The sequence below is a fragment of the Macaca nemestrina genome, chromosome 1 (assembly GCF_043159975.1).
Source record: "Macaca nemestrina isolate mMacNem1 chromosome 1, mMacNem.hap1, whole genome shotgun sequence".
Classification (NCBI taxonomy): domain Eukaryota; kingdom Metazoa; phylum Chordata; class Mammalia; order Primates; family Cercopithecidae; genus Macaca; species Macaca nemestrina.
In genome coordinates, this window is record NC_092125.1 from 7,483,281 (window position 1) to 7,497,778 (window position 14,498).

The following is a 14,498-nucleotide window of genomic DNA, read 5'->3' on the forward strand; positions in this document are numbered from 1 at the left end:
CTGTTCAGGAAAACATGATTACACTATCTCACTTGAGAAGCCTCTTCAGCTTCTAGATTTAGGAGCATGGCCCAAGTGAGAAAGTAGTTGAAAAGCTCATCCAGACTTTGACTGAACAGATCAATGACGACTGTTTGCTGAGGTTATCATTACTACTCAACTGATTTCTTGACTACTTCTCAGACGAATACATTACCAACCAAATTCCAGGAACCCCAGAACTGGGCTCAGAGACAAACTTCTGACTATTGCAAAGTAGATATTGTTCAGAGCAAAGATCAGATTGCACTGGTTAATCAGAAAAGTAAAACTTTCTAGATAATCTAAGTGTTCACAACTACTAACTACCAAACCTGTGGAACACGATGGAGAGTAGGAATTTAATGCCCCTACAAATACCATTACGTAACTTACAAATATCTACAAATATACATTTTGACAAAAACATATAAAAAACAAAAAAGTTGCTTTAAACCCAAAGAATGGCTGAGGATCTGTGTGCGTGTGTGCGTGCACGTGTGTGTGTGTGTATAAATGGAGTGGATGAATTAAGAGAAGGAGATTGTGAAAATATGCCTAACTCAACTTTGCTCTTGAGGTTACTCCCCGCGAAAGGTATTATATTTGATTAGAATCATGCTAGTTGAAGGTCATATTTTTCTTGACAAAAAGAAGATGATGTCCAGTCTTTACATAAAAATAGATTACTCCTCATTTAAAGCCTAACACAAACTTCACAACCTGATTGACAGATCCTAATGCTTGAACAAAGGGAATGTTGGCATCATCATAATTGGTTCCCAGAGGAAGATATGAGTGCCTTTCCTTTTCTCTGGTGTTGGGGTATTTATTATTTTCGTGGATTTTGACAGCACACGGAAATCAAAGTCTTCTTTAAAAGTCCATTCTTCAGGAAGGCTTAAATGACTGTAAGCAAATAATAATACTTTCAATTTGTACTGCATTTTACAATTTCCAAAGCACCTTCACCCATCTCAGCTTATTTGACCATCAGAAAAATCCTGTGAGATGAGAAAGTTAGTGCTATTTCCATTCATAAAGGAGGTTATTGAGGTTCAAATAATTTCAGTAACATGCGCAAGACCACATGGCCAACAAATAAGTTGGCAGAGGTTATATTAGAATTCTTTTGCTCCCTTGAAGCAAGTGAGCAAAGTGCTGCCTTGCTCACTTATATTCTATTAATAATAGTAAATAGTGCCATGTAAACAGCCCTCCCAGCCAGAAGCCTGACAGTCACCTGTTCTCAAACCTTCTTCCTCTAAATATTTGTATGATTTGATCTTCACCACATTCAGATCTCTGCTCAAATGTTGTCTCTTCAGAGCAGTCTCTCCTGACCATCCTGTCAAACATACTGCCTCCCCTCACCATCTATCCTCTCCCTTCAATTTGTACTATTTATTTAATTGTTTATTATCTGTCTCTCCACTAGAAGAGGAGCTCCATGAGAGCTGTTAGTCTCTTTTGCATACCACTATATTATATGACTACCTGGAACAGTTAGTTTTTGGTCTAAAATAGGTATGCCATAAATATGTTAAGGATAAAAAAAAGAAACAGATTCCTCTCTCTCCTTTATTCTCATCCAGTAGGCCACCAATTCTTGTAAGTTATGCAAGAATATCTGTTCTCTCTCTGTCCCTACTTCCCCTGGTTAAGCCCAAACGCTCATCATTTCTCTTCTAAAGTAGTATTGTCATATCTTCCTCAATTGGTCTCCCTGCTTTGAGCTTGCCCTTCCCCAATCCATTCTCCACTCTGCTGTTAGGGTGATCTGTCAAAAACATATTTTTTTTCACTCTCTTGTTTAAAGCATTAGATGGCTTCCAATAGCTTTCAGGTTAAAATCTCAACTCTTTAGCATCGTATGCAGGTCTTTTCATGTTTGGATTATCTAGCCTCATCTTCCCCAATTCTTCTCTCACTCAATTCTCCAATTATATTGGATCATTTGCAATTTTGAGAACTCACCATCTTCTCTTTCTCTTCCATATCTTTGTGAACACCACTTCTGTATTGTGTCTGTTTATCCACTCTGCTACCTCTCAATTGTTTTGCCTGACTAATTTTTACCAATTCTTCAAAACTCGGCATTTGTGACATCTTCAGGAAGCCTGAAGAGCCAATTAAACTTCTTTCCTTTATAAATTACCCAGTCTTGGGTATGTCCTTATAGCAGCAGGAGAATGGACTAATACAGCATGAAAAGGGTATTTAACCTATCTTGGAAGAAAGGTGCTGGGGAATGGTCAGGAAAATTCCTTGGAGTAGGTACCATCTGATCCTTAAAGATTCCTGGAGGTTGGAGGACAGAAAGAAGAGAAAGAATGGGGAGAGTATTTCAGGCTCAAAACATGTACAAAGTTCCAGCATGGGGGTTTCAAGGGAGCAGCAAGCAGTTCAGATTTACAGGAAGCTAAGTACAAGGCAGTGAAGGGCACTGAAGGGGATGAGGTAAGGGGTATGTGGGGGGCTAGATCATGGAAGTGCTGTGGGGAGGGGACAGAGAACTGTGAAAAGTATTCAGATGTTTGGATGTCATCTTCAGGAGAATACCCGGGAAGATTAATGAACAATAGTTTTGACAAGGATAATATTGAGGCAAGAGGGCAGTTGGAGATAAAGGCCAGGAGAGTGAAAGGAATAGAGATAAAGGAGATAGGACAGATTCCATGAGTGGTTATGAGGCAATATAGACATATTTGGTGATTACTGGTTTGTGGGGATCAAGGAAGGGAAAAGAATCATGTGAGGTGACAGGTATATATTTTAGAGTGGGGGGAGTTAAGCTCAGATATGGTCATATGAATCTGAGGGGCTATGAGATATCATCCAAGTGTAGATGTTGAGCAAGAATAAGTCCCAAATTCAAGATACCTTGGGTTTCATCAGTACACAGGTATCAGTGTATTGAAGAATACAGCTATCGCCCAAGAAGAGGATAGAATGTAAGAAGAAAAGTTGGCTAAGGACCAGATGCTAGAGAAAGCCACCACTAAGAGAAGGCATGAAAAGAAGAATCACAAGAAAGAGGAACCAACAGTAAGATACTGGGAGAAAACTCTGGCTTCCCAGAAACCAGGAGAATAGTTTCAGAGTGGGTGAGATCAGTAATGCTGAATGTCCTGAGGCTTTCTGATTCCACAGAGTAGATAGGGAAGAAGCTACATTAGAGAGGATTATAGAGGGAATGACTAACATCAAGGAACCAGAGGCAGTGAATGCAGAGTACTCTTCTGGGAAATTAAAATAAGAAGGAAAGAAAAGGTGTAGGATGATTGTTAGGAGGAAAATGTAGGTCAAAGGAAGGGTTACTCATATCGATAGAGACTTCAGTATTATAGTTTGAAAATAAGAGTTTAAACTGGGCATGGTGGCTCCTGCCTGTAGTCCCAACTAGCCTGTTCGATGCTGGAGGAGTGAGCTATGATTGCACCACTGCACTCCAGTCTGGGTGACACAGTGAGACCCTGTCTCTAAAAATAGAGAAAGAAAGTAAGGAGACAGTGGAAGAACTGAGACAGCAAGGTCCTGGAGAAGATGGAAGGAGTTGAGCATAAGGTCACCAATGGAAGGTTTGATACTTTAACCTCTGAAACAAAAAGAAAAGAAGGTATGGCCAGAGATAATTTTGAAAGGTATGATGTGTTGAAGAATTCCCCTTGAGGCTCCGGGTTTTGTCATCATATAGGAGGACAGGACATCAGTGAAGAGTGAAAGGGGCAGAAGTCTGGAATAGTCACTGGAGAAAATGAGACAGGAAGTAGAGTAAAGGCACGTAAAGGGATTAGGAGTCTAGGCTAAGGGCTCTGCTAACAGAAGGGTTGGGGTTCTGCAATCAGATGCAGTGATCAGATAGGGACATAAGGCCAAGAAAATGCTGGTGAGATATTATCTCAGATGATCAACCTGGGGTCCAGCTCAATAGGAAGGGAAGCAAGTAGAGGAGAGGGCTGACAAAATTTGAGATAATGAAGAGATCAAGGTGTCAGAGGCATTTGAACCACAACAACTCCATCTTGAATAGGGGCTGGGTAAAATAAGGCTGAGACCTGCTGGGCTGCATTTACAGGAGGTTAGGCATTCTTAGTCACAGGATGGGATAGGAGGTCAGCATAAGATACAGGTCCCAAAGACCTTGCTCATAAAACAGGTTGCAGTAAAGAAGCCAGCCAAAACCCACCAAAACCAAGATGGCAATGAAAGTGACCTCTGGTCATCCTCACTGCTCATCATTATACATAGATTATAATGCAGTAGCAGGCTAAGAGACACTCCTACCAGTGCCATGAGAGTTTGCAAACACCAGGACAACGTCAGGAAGTTACCCTATATGGTCTAAAAAAGGGAGACGCCCTCAGTTCCAGGAATTGCCCACCCCTCTCCCAGAAAACTCAGAAATAATCCACCCCTTGTTTAGCATATAATTAAGGAGTAACTATAAGTGTATTCAGTCAAGCAGCCCATGTTGCTGCCTGGCCTATGGAGTAACCATTCTTTTATTCCTTTACTTTCTTAACAAACTCGCTTCCACTTTATGGACTCGCCCCAAATTCTTTCTTGCGTGAGGTCCAAGAACCTTTTCTTGGGGTCAGGATCAGGATCCCTTGCCAACAACAAAAATATCTGAGACTTCAGTGAGGTCATTGAGTAGCTATAGTGGCAGTTAGAGTGTTCAAGAGCTGATAAAATAAAAGAGGAGGTCAGAGAAAGGAACTTTCTCTAAAGAGAACTTTTTCTGAAAGAAAAAATTCCAGGTGCTATAAGTTAGGGTCTTATCAGTGCTATTCGGACTAATACTTTCTTTTTTCTTTTTCTTTTCTTTTTCTTTTTCTTTTTTCTTTTTTTTTTTTTTTGATACAGGGTCTCATTCCATCCTCCAGGCTGGAGTACAGTGGTGTGATTATCACTCACTGCAGCCCTGACCTCCCAGGCTAAAGTGATCCTCCCATCTCAGCCTCCCAAGTAGCTGGGACCACAGGCACGTGCCACCACACCTGGCTAATTTTAAATTATTTGTAGCGACAGGATCTCCCTATGTTGCCCAAATTGGTCTTGAACTCCTGGGCTCGAGTGATTCTCCCACCTTGGCCTCCTGAAGTACTCGGATTACAGGCTGAGCCACTATGCCTGGTCTCAGACTAATGCCTTGATTTCTATTTTATAATCTTAGCACTGGCAATAGGCAATTAAATGCACCAGTGTAAAGATACTCTTTAAGAAAGTAGAAATAAGCCACTTCATCCCTCCAAATGTAGAGTTGGTATGTTTATTGTGGCTGCTGTAACATTTCTTGTTAATGAAATCACTGCCAAGTTTATTTTTATAGTCCTCTAAATAAGATTTCTTGTTCTTATCTTTAGGCTTGCTGAGGACTATCATTTATCACTCCGTTTTCTTAACTTCTGCTATGCCTATAATTCTAAACCATTCAACTGGTCTTTGACATATCCTGCTTTGCATTGATAATTATCATCCCATGCAATGGTGTGCTGGTAAATGTGTAATATTCAGCTGCAGCCAGGGAAAGCGGGGTAGGTCGATTGATTTTTAGAGTTTGCTGTTTTCCATGCTATAGATATAGTAGCATGGCTGCTTCCAAATTACCAATGTGACGTCTCTAAACATGGAGTTAGGAAAAAACATAGAGTTGTGCTCCATTGTACTGTGTAGTATTTTCTGAGGATATTAAAAAAAAAACCCTCAAGAACATAGACAGTGCTAAATCGTAATAAATAAAAAAGAAGTGATGTATTTTGAGTATTTACTGCCTTTGTTCTTTATATAATTGAATCACTAGCTTATATAATTCAATTTTGAACGATGACAGTGATCATTTGTTTGGTTGATTGTTTTTGGCTTAGGTTTGACATCCCAAGATGACAATGTTTTACAACAGGCTTTGCCTAATTCCTGAAATTTTAACAATCAATTCTCATAAGCTAATATGAACTGGCTCCAACATACCACTGACTTTATGTCTGTATTCTTTATCTTACCACTTAAATTTTAAGCATGTAGAGGCAGGGGTCATGGCTTAAATATATTTGTATTGTCCATAGTGCTTAGCCCATAGTGACTTATTCTAAATAGTTGTTGGATAACAGATATATTTCTGGACTAAAAGCGATATATGACCTGTATAAGTTTCTGGTTGCTACATTAGTTGCTGTAATCACCCTGGTAAATGTGCTGGAAATGTTCCAAGATTTGTGTATCTTGGAAATGAATATGTTTTCTCTGGATGTTGAAGTAGAATATGTCTTCTGTAGGACTACAAGGGCATATTAATCTGCATATGTTTTCACAGTGTTCCTTTATGGTTATGAATGTATCATGAATTGCCAGCATAGTATACAATCAAATGGGATATAAACTTGCATCTATTTCTTAATTAAATGTTTCAGAAATGCACTCCTTTAAAATGCAAGAGTATAATCACTAGCAGTTAATTATATTACAGAAACTAAATGAAACTATGCAATTAATTATGCCATATAAATGATATTTGTGGAATCCAATCTGGTGTCAAGAAATGAAATTGTTTTTAATGTGCTGTGAAGGGTTTTTAATTTGTCTCTCAGTGCAATATGTTATACACCAAAATAAACATTTCGTCCTTTCTAAATGAGTGAAAAAAAAAAGTATCTTTCATGAAGTCTACAACTTTCAAGAAAATCACATCTTAGAAAAAAAATCACATCTCAGAGATGTGATAGTCTATTCTTCCATTAAATTTCTAATTCTGTTATTTCATTGCTTAAATTAAAAACCTCAGAATTTAAAGGAATTCTAGCTCTGTATATGCAGAGGCTATTTTTTGTGTCTCTTTTTTGTGTGTGTGAATTTCATTTAAACAGTTCAAGAGAACCTAAAGGACATCATGCATTTTGTTAGGGGGACAGGCTACTCACCATTTTTCCTAGCACTACTTTTAGTTGTACTCTAAGTGTAAAGGTGGGGAAGGAAACCAGGTTCTGTGGCTAACAATCAGTCTCATTTCGACTCACCCATTTTTTAGATTAAAAAGCTGAAATTTAGAAAAAATTATTAGGGTTTTGAAAATAAATTTTTAAGAATGGAACCAAATCACCAGAGAAGGGTTGTATGTTTTAACCAATTGCTTTTTAGATAGGTTTATGCTCATTCTTAAAGCCAAATCTGAATAATATGACTGTTGTTGTTGCAACAAGTCAGATTCTTGTTTGTAGCTCAGCACATTTTTAAAATAGATTTTATTTTTCAGAACAGTTTTAGATTCACAGCAGAAGTGAAGGGAAGGCACAGAGATTTCCTGTATACTTCCTGTCCCCACACATGCAGAGTCTCTCCCGAAATCAAAATCCCACACAACAGTGGTACATTGGTTATAATAAAGGACACGTGATTATAAACCAAAGTCCATAGTTTACATGAGGGTTCACAATTGGTGTTGTACACTCCATAGGTTTTGAAAAATGTGTAATGACATTATCCCCTATTATAGTATCATACAAAGTAGTTTCAGTGCCCTAAAAATCGCTATGCTCCCTCCCTCCCCTCAAAGCCTGGGAAACCACTGATCTTTTTACTATCTCCACAGTTTTACATTTTCCAGAATGTCGTATAGTTGGAATCATACGTATGTCGCCTTTTCACCTTGGCTTCTTTAACTTAGGAATATGCATTTAAGGGTCTTCCATGTCTTTTTATGGCTTGAAAGCTCATTTCCTTTTAGCACTGACTAACATTCCATCATCTGGATTACCAGAGTCGGTTTATCCATTCAGCTACTGAAGATTTCTTTGTTGCCTCCAAGTTTTGGCAATGAAGAATAAAGCCGCTATGAACATCCACGTACAGATTTTTGTGTGAATATAAGTTTTCAACTTCTTTGGGTAAATACCGGATAGTATGACTGCTGGATCATGTGGTAAGGGTGTGTTTCATTTTCTTAAGAAACTGTCAAGCGGAATTCTAAAGTCGCTGCACCACTTTGCATTCCCATCAGCAATGAATGAGAGTCCCTTTTGCTCCACACCCCACCGGCATTTGGTGCTGTTAGTGTTCTGGATTTTGACAACTCTAATATGTATGTACTGGTATCTTATTTTAATTTACATCTCCTTCATGACTTAAAGTGTTTAGCATCCTTTCTTATGCTTATTTCCCATCTGTGTATCTTAGTATTTATTCAGATCTTTTGTCTATTTTTCAATTGGGTGGTGGTTTGTTTACTTATTATTAAGTTGAAATAATTTTTTGGATATTTTGGATAACAGTCCTTTATTAGATATGTCTCTTGCAAATACTTTCTTCCAGTCTGTGTCTTGTCTTCTCATTCTCTTGGCAGTGTCTTTTGCAGAGCAGAAGGTTTCAATTTTAATGAAGTACAGCTTATCAATTATTTCTTTGTTCCAGAACCATTTGTTAAAAAGAATATCTTGCTCCATTGTATTGCTCCTTTGTCAAAGAGCAGTTGACTATATTTATGTGGGTCTATTTCTGCTTTATTGATCTATTTTTTCCATTGTTTTACAATACCGCACTATCTTTATTACTATAGCTTTATGTCTTGGCTTGTCAGTCCTGTGATTTTTTTTCTTCCTCTTCATTGTTGTGTTGAATACTCGAGACCTTTTGCTTTTCCATATAAATGTTAAAATGAACTTGTCAAGATTCACAAAATAACTTGCTGAATTTTGGGTGAGATAGCATTAAATCTATATATCAAGTTGGGAAAAACTGGTATCTTGACAATATTGAGTCTTCCTATTCATAAACATGGAATATCTCTTCATTTAATTCCTTGATTTCTTTAATTGGAGTTTTGTGGTTGTCCTCATATGGATCTTGCATATTTTGTTAGATTTATACCTAAGTATTTCATTCTCAAATGCTAATGTAGATGGCATTGTGTTTCTGTTTTGTTTTCTTCTTCTTCTTCTTCTTCTTTTTTTTTTTTTTTTTTTTTTTTGAGACGGAGTCTTGCTCTGTTGCCCAGGCTGGAGTGCAATGGTGCGATCTCGGCTCATGGCAACTTCTGCCTCCTGGGTTCAAGCAATTCTCTCGCCTCAGCCTTCCAAGTAGCTGGGATCACAGGCACCTGCCATCATGCCTGGCTAATTTCTGTATTTTTGTAGAGATAGGATTTCACCATGTTGGCCAGGCTGATCTTGAACTCCTGACCACAGGTGATCTACCCACCTTGGCCTTCCAAAGTGGGGATTACAGGCATGAGCCACTGTGCCTGGCCTATGTTTTTAATTTAAAATGCCACTTGTTAATTGTTAGGATATAGGAAAGTTATTGACTTTTATACAATAACCTTGTATTGCGCAAACATGCTATACCTGATCTTAGTGGGAAAACTGTTTGTCCAGTACTGTAGATAATGTTAATCGGAGGTTTTTTGTAGATGTTTTTACAAGTTGATGATGTTCCCTCTATTCTTACTTTGCTAAGTCTTTTTATAAAAGTGTCATTGGATTTTGTCAAATGCTGTGTCTGCGTCTATTGATATGATTATGTGATTTTACTTCTTTAGCTTGTTTATGCGATGAATTAGATTAATTGATTTTTGAATGTTGATCCAGCTTCGCATTCTTGGAATAAATCCCACTTGGTCATAGTTTTAGTCAGTTCATGCTGCTGTAACAAAGTATCATAGACTATGTGGCTTAAACAATAAACTTTTTTTTCTCAGTTCTGAAGACTTGAGACTAAGGTGCCAACATGGTCAGGGTCTGTCAAGGGCCATCTTTTACATTGCAAATGACTGTTTCCTTGTGGTAACCTCACATGGCAGAAAGAGAACTAGAGAACTCTTTGGGGTCTCTTTTACAAAGGCATTAATTCTATTTCTGAAAGATCTACCTTCATGACCTAAATTGTCTCCCAAGGGCCTCACCTCTAATACCATAATTTTCGTGGGGTAGGAAATATAAATTTGAGGGGTCCACAAACATTTAGTTCATATCAGTCATGGTGCATAATTCTTTTTACACCCTATTGGATTTGATTTACTAACATTTCACTAATGATTTTTGCATTTATGTCAATGAGAGATATTGGTCTGTAGTTATTTCTTGTAATGACTTTGTCTGATTTTGGTATTGGGGTAATGTTGGACTCACAGTGTGAGTTAGGCTGAGCATGGTGGCTCATTCCTATAGTACCAGCTACTCAGAAGTCTGAGATGGGAAGATCACTTGAAGTCAGGAGTTTGACACCAGCTTGGGCAACATAGCAAGACCCTATCTCTAAAATACTACTAATAATAATAGGCCAGGCATGGTGGCTCCCTCCTGTAATTCCATACCTTGGAGGCTGAAGTGAAAGGATCTCTTGAAGCCAGGAGTTTGAGACCAGCATGCATAACATGGCAAGATCTCATTTAGCTGAGCATGGTGACATGTGCCTACAATACTGGCTAGTTGGGAAACTAGAGTAGTTTATCAGCTATCAGTTTTTGTCTCTAGGATCACTTGAGCCTAGGAATTCAAGGCTGCAGAGAGCTATGATCACATGATCACGCTCCAGCCTGGGCAACAGAGTGAGGCCCTGTCTCTAAACAGTAATAATAATAACTAATAAAATAGAGTTAGAAAGTATTACCTCTGTTTCCATCCTCTGAAAAAGACTGTAAAACAAGTTTTAATTTCTCTTGAAGTTTCTTCCTTGACCCACATGTTACTTAGAAGTGTGTTGTTTAATCTTCACACCTACTGGGATTTTCCAGTTATCTTTCTGTTACTGATTTCTAGTTTAATTTGTTTGTGGTCTGAGAACACATATTGTGTGATTTCTCTTCTCTTACATTTGTTAAGGTGTGTTTTATGGCCAAGAATGCAATCTATCCTGGAGAATATTTTATATGAGCTTGAGAATAATGTGTATTCTGCTGCTTTTGGATAAAGTAGCCTACAGATGTTAGTTCTATCCAGTTGACGGATAGTGCTGCTGAGTTCAACTGTCCTTAACTGATTTTCTCCTTGCTGGGTCTGATAGAGGGGTGTTGGAGTCTCTAACTAAATCGTGGATTTATGTATTTCTCTTTGCAGTTTTATAAGTTTTTGTCTCATTAATTTTGATGCTTTGTTATTAGGTGGCATACACATTAAGGATTGTTATGGCTTCTTGAAGAATTGGGTCCTTTGTCTTTATATAATGTCCCCCTTTATCCCTGATAACTTTCCTTGCACTGATGTCTGTTCTGTCTAAAATTAGCATAGTAACTCCTGTTTTCTTTTTTTTTTTTTTTTTTTTGAGACGGAGCCTTGCTCTGTCACCCAGGCTGGAGTGCAGTGGCTGGATCTCAGCTCACTGCAAGCTCCGCCTCCCAGGTTCCCGCCATTCTCCTGCCTCAGCCTCCTGAGTAGCTGGGACTACAGGCGCCCGCCATCTCGCCCGGCTAATTTTTTTGTATTTTTTAGTAGAGACGGGGTTTCACTGTGTTAGCCAGTATGGTCTCTATCTCCTGACCTCGTGATCCGCCCGTCTCGGCCTCCCAAAGTGCTGGGATTACAGGCGATGAGCCACCGCGCCCGGCCTCCTGTTTTCTTTTGATAAGTGTTAGCATGGTATGTCTTACCCTATCCCTGTACTTTTAATCTATATGTGTCATTATATTTAAAGTGGGTTTCTTATAGACAACATAGAATTGGGTCTTGTTTTGTGCCCACTCTGACAATCTCTGCTCTTAACTAGTGTATTTAGACCATTGACTTTTAAAGTAATTATTGACATAGTTGGATTAACATCTACTATGTTTGTAACTGTTTTCTATTAATTGTTCCTTTTCTTTGTTTCTATTTTTGTCTTTTACTCTTTTTCTGCCTTTCGTGTTTTAAAATAAACAAGTTACATGATTTCATTTTCTCTATTTTCTTAGAATATCAGTTACACATTTTTTAAAACAATTTTTCATGGTTGACCTATCATTTGCAATACACATTTACAACTAATCCAAGTTCACTTTCAAGTAACACTGCACTGCCCAGGCAGGACAAGTATATTAAAATAAACAAAAACCCTAATTCCTTCCATTATTTGTATTATTGCTGTCATTTATTTTGCTTACACATAGCAAATATACCATATATACATACATGTATGTTTATACATGTGTATATTGTGCATATAATTGAATACATTGTTGTCATTATTATTTGAACAAATTATCTGTTAGAAAAGTTAAGAATAACAAAAATAACAATTTTTATTTTACCTTTACTTTTTCTTCCTCTGATGCTGTTCTTTTCTTTATATAGATGCAAGTTTCTGACTTACGGCTTTTCTTTCTCTCTGAAGAACTTCTTTTAACCTTTCTTGGAAGGCAGGTCTACTGACAGCATATTTCCTCAATTTCTCTTTGTCTGAGAAAGTTTTATTTCTCCTTCAGTTTTAAAGGATAATTTCACAGTATACAGAATTCTAGGCTGGTAGGTCTTCTAACACTTTAAATATTTCACTCTGCCCTTCTTGCTTATGATTTTTGAGGAAAAATCACAAGTAATTTTTATCTTTGCTTTTCTACGACAAGTTGTTTGTTTGTTTTTCCCCTCTGGCTTGTTTCAAGTTTTTGTTTTTGTTTTGTTTTGTTTTGTTTTGTTTTTTTGAGACAGTCTCCATCGCCCAGGCTGGAGTGCAGTGGTGCGATCTCAGCTCACTACAACCTCCGCCTCCTGCCTCAGCCTCCTGAGTAGCTGGTATTACAGGTGCGCGCCACCATGCCCGGCTAATTTTTGTATTTTTAGTAGAGATGGGGTTTTACCATTTTGGTCAGGCTGCTCTCTAACTCCTGACCTTGTGATTCACCCGCCTTGTCCTCCCAAAGTCCTGGGATTACAGGTGTGAACCACTGCGCCCGGCCAGTTTTTTTCTTTATGTTTACTTTTCTGCTGTTTGAATATGATATGCCTAGGTATAGTTATTTTTTGGCATTTATCCTTGTTGGTGTTTTCTGATATTGCTGGATCTGGGGTTTGGTGTCTCATTTTAATTTGTGGACATTCTTAGTCATTACTTCAAATGTTCCTTTTCTTCCTTTCTCCCTTTCTTCTTCTGGTGTTCTCATCACACATATGTTACACCTTTCACAGTTGTCCACAGTTTTTGGATAGCCTACGGTTTTTTTTGTTTTTGTTTTTGTTTTTCCGTTTTTTTCCCCTTTGGTTTCTGTTTTTGAATCTTTTATAAATTATTTCCTCAGCTATGTCCAGTATACTAATGAGTCCATCAAAGGCGTTATTCATTTATATCAGTGTTTTTGATCTTTAGAATTTTTTATTCTTTTAGAATTTTCATCTCTCTGTTTATAATGCCCGTCTGTTCTTGTATGCTGCCTGCATTATCTGAGCCCTTAGCCTGCTAATTATAGTTGTTTTACATTCCCATTCTGATAATTCCAACTTCCTTGCCATGTCTGAATCTGATTCTGATGCTTGCTCTGTCTCTTGCAGTTGTAGTTTTTGCCTCATTAATTTTGATGTTGTGTTGTTAGGTGCAAACACATTGAGGATTGTTAGGGCATCTTTAAGAATTGACCCCTTTACCATTATGTAATGCCCTTCTTTATCCCTGATAATTTTCCTTGCACTGATATCTGTTCTATATAGAACTAGCATAGCTTCTTCTGCTTTCCTTTGATAAGTTTTAGTATGGTATATCTTTCTGCATCTTTTTATTTTTAGCCTATATGTGGCTTTACATTTAAAGTGTGTTTCTCATAGACAGCATATAGTTGGGTCTTGTTTTTTGATCACTCTGACAGTTTGTTTTGTGCCTTTTAGTATGCCTTGTAATTTTTTTCTTGATAGCTGGACATGATTTACTGGGTAAAGGGAACTGCTGTAAACAGACCATTAGTAACATGTTGGTAAGCTGTGGGGGAAGGTGAATCCTGTGAGGAAGTCTCATTCTTTTGATGAGCCTGTGTGTCTGGATTGTGAATTTCACAGGTGCTTCTCAGTCTTCCTCACCCTCCCTCTTAGGTACGACCAGAAGTTAGAGTGGATATTTTCCTTCCTTCTGTGAGTTATTCCCAGACAAAGTTCCAATAGCTTAGACTCTGATAACATAGTGTCTCTTGAGGGCAGGCCTTGGAAAGAACAACATGTTCTGGCACATTTCCAAGTGGTTCCTTTTCCTTCCCCTCTGCCAGAAGCAAGAGTGGATTTTTCACTGATACTTTAAGAATCTGTTGAACTCCGGGAAGTAAAACTCACAAAAGCATAGGGGCCCCTATGACTGGGCACCCCTGGAATTTTTAACTCTAAAACTGTCCATGCTGAGCACTTGTCCATTACAGTTTAGGCTTTCCTGCCCTATGCTGGTTACTCAAGGGGTTCCTGCCTGTGAATTTCTGCTCCAGTAAGTTGTGATTCTCAGCGTTTGCCCCTCTCTCTCTCCAATATGGGGGCAACAAAGCTGCCTTGTGACCTTACTTCTCTGATGGATCTAAGAAAAATCATTCATTTTTTTAGTTTGTTACA

At 38.2% G+C, this 14,498-nt stretch overlaps 1 protein-coding gene and 1 long non-coding RNA gene across 5 annotated transcripts in view; one reads left to right on the forward strand and one right to left on the reverse strand.

Moving 5' to 3' along the window:
* The window catches only part of LOC105474654 (uncharacterized), a 189,756-nt gene that overhangs the window by 156,174 nt on the left and 19,084 nt on the right, over positions 1–14,498 (forward strand). The gene's annotated exons all lie outside the window — the stretch shown is intronic.
* LOC105474655 (WD repeat domain 64) overlaps positions 1–14,498 on the reverse strand; it is a 160,096-nt gene that overhangs the window by 109,308 nt on the left and 36,290 nt on the right. The window lies entirely within an intron of this gene.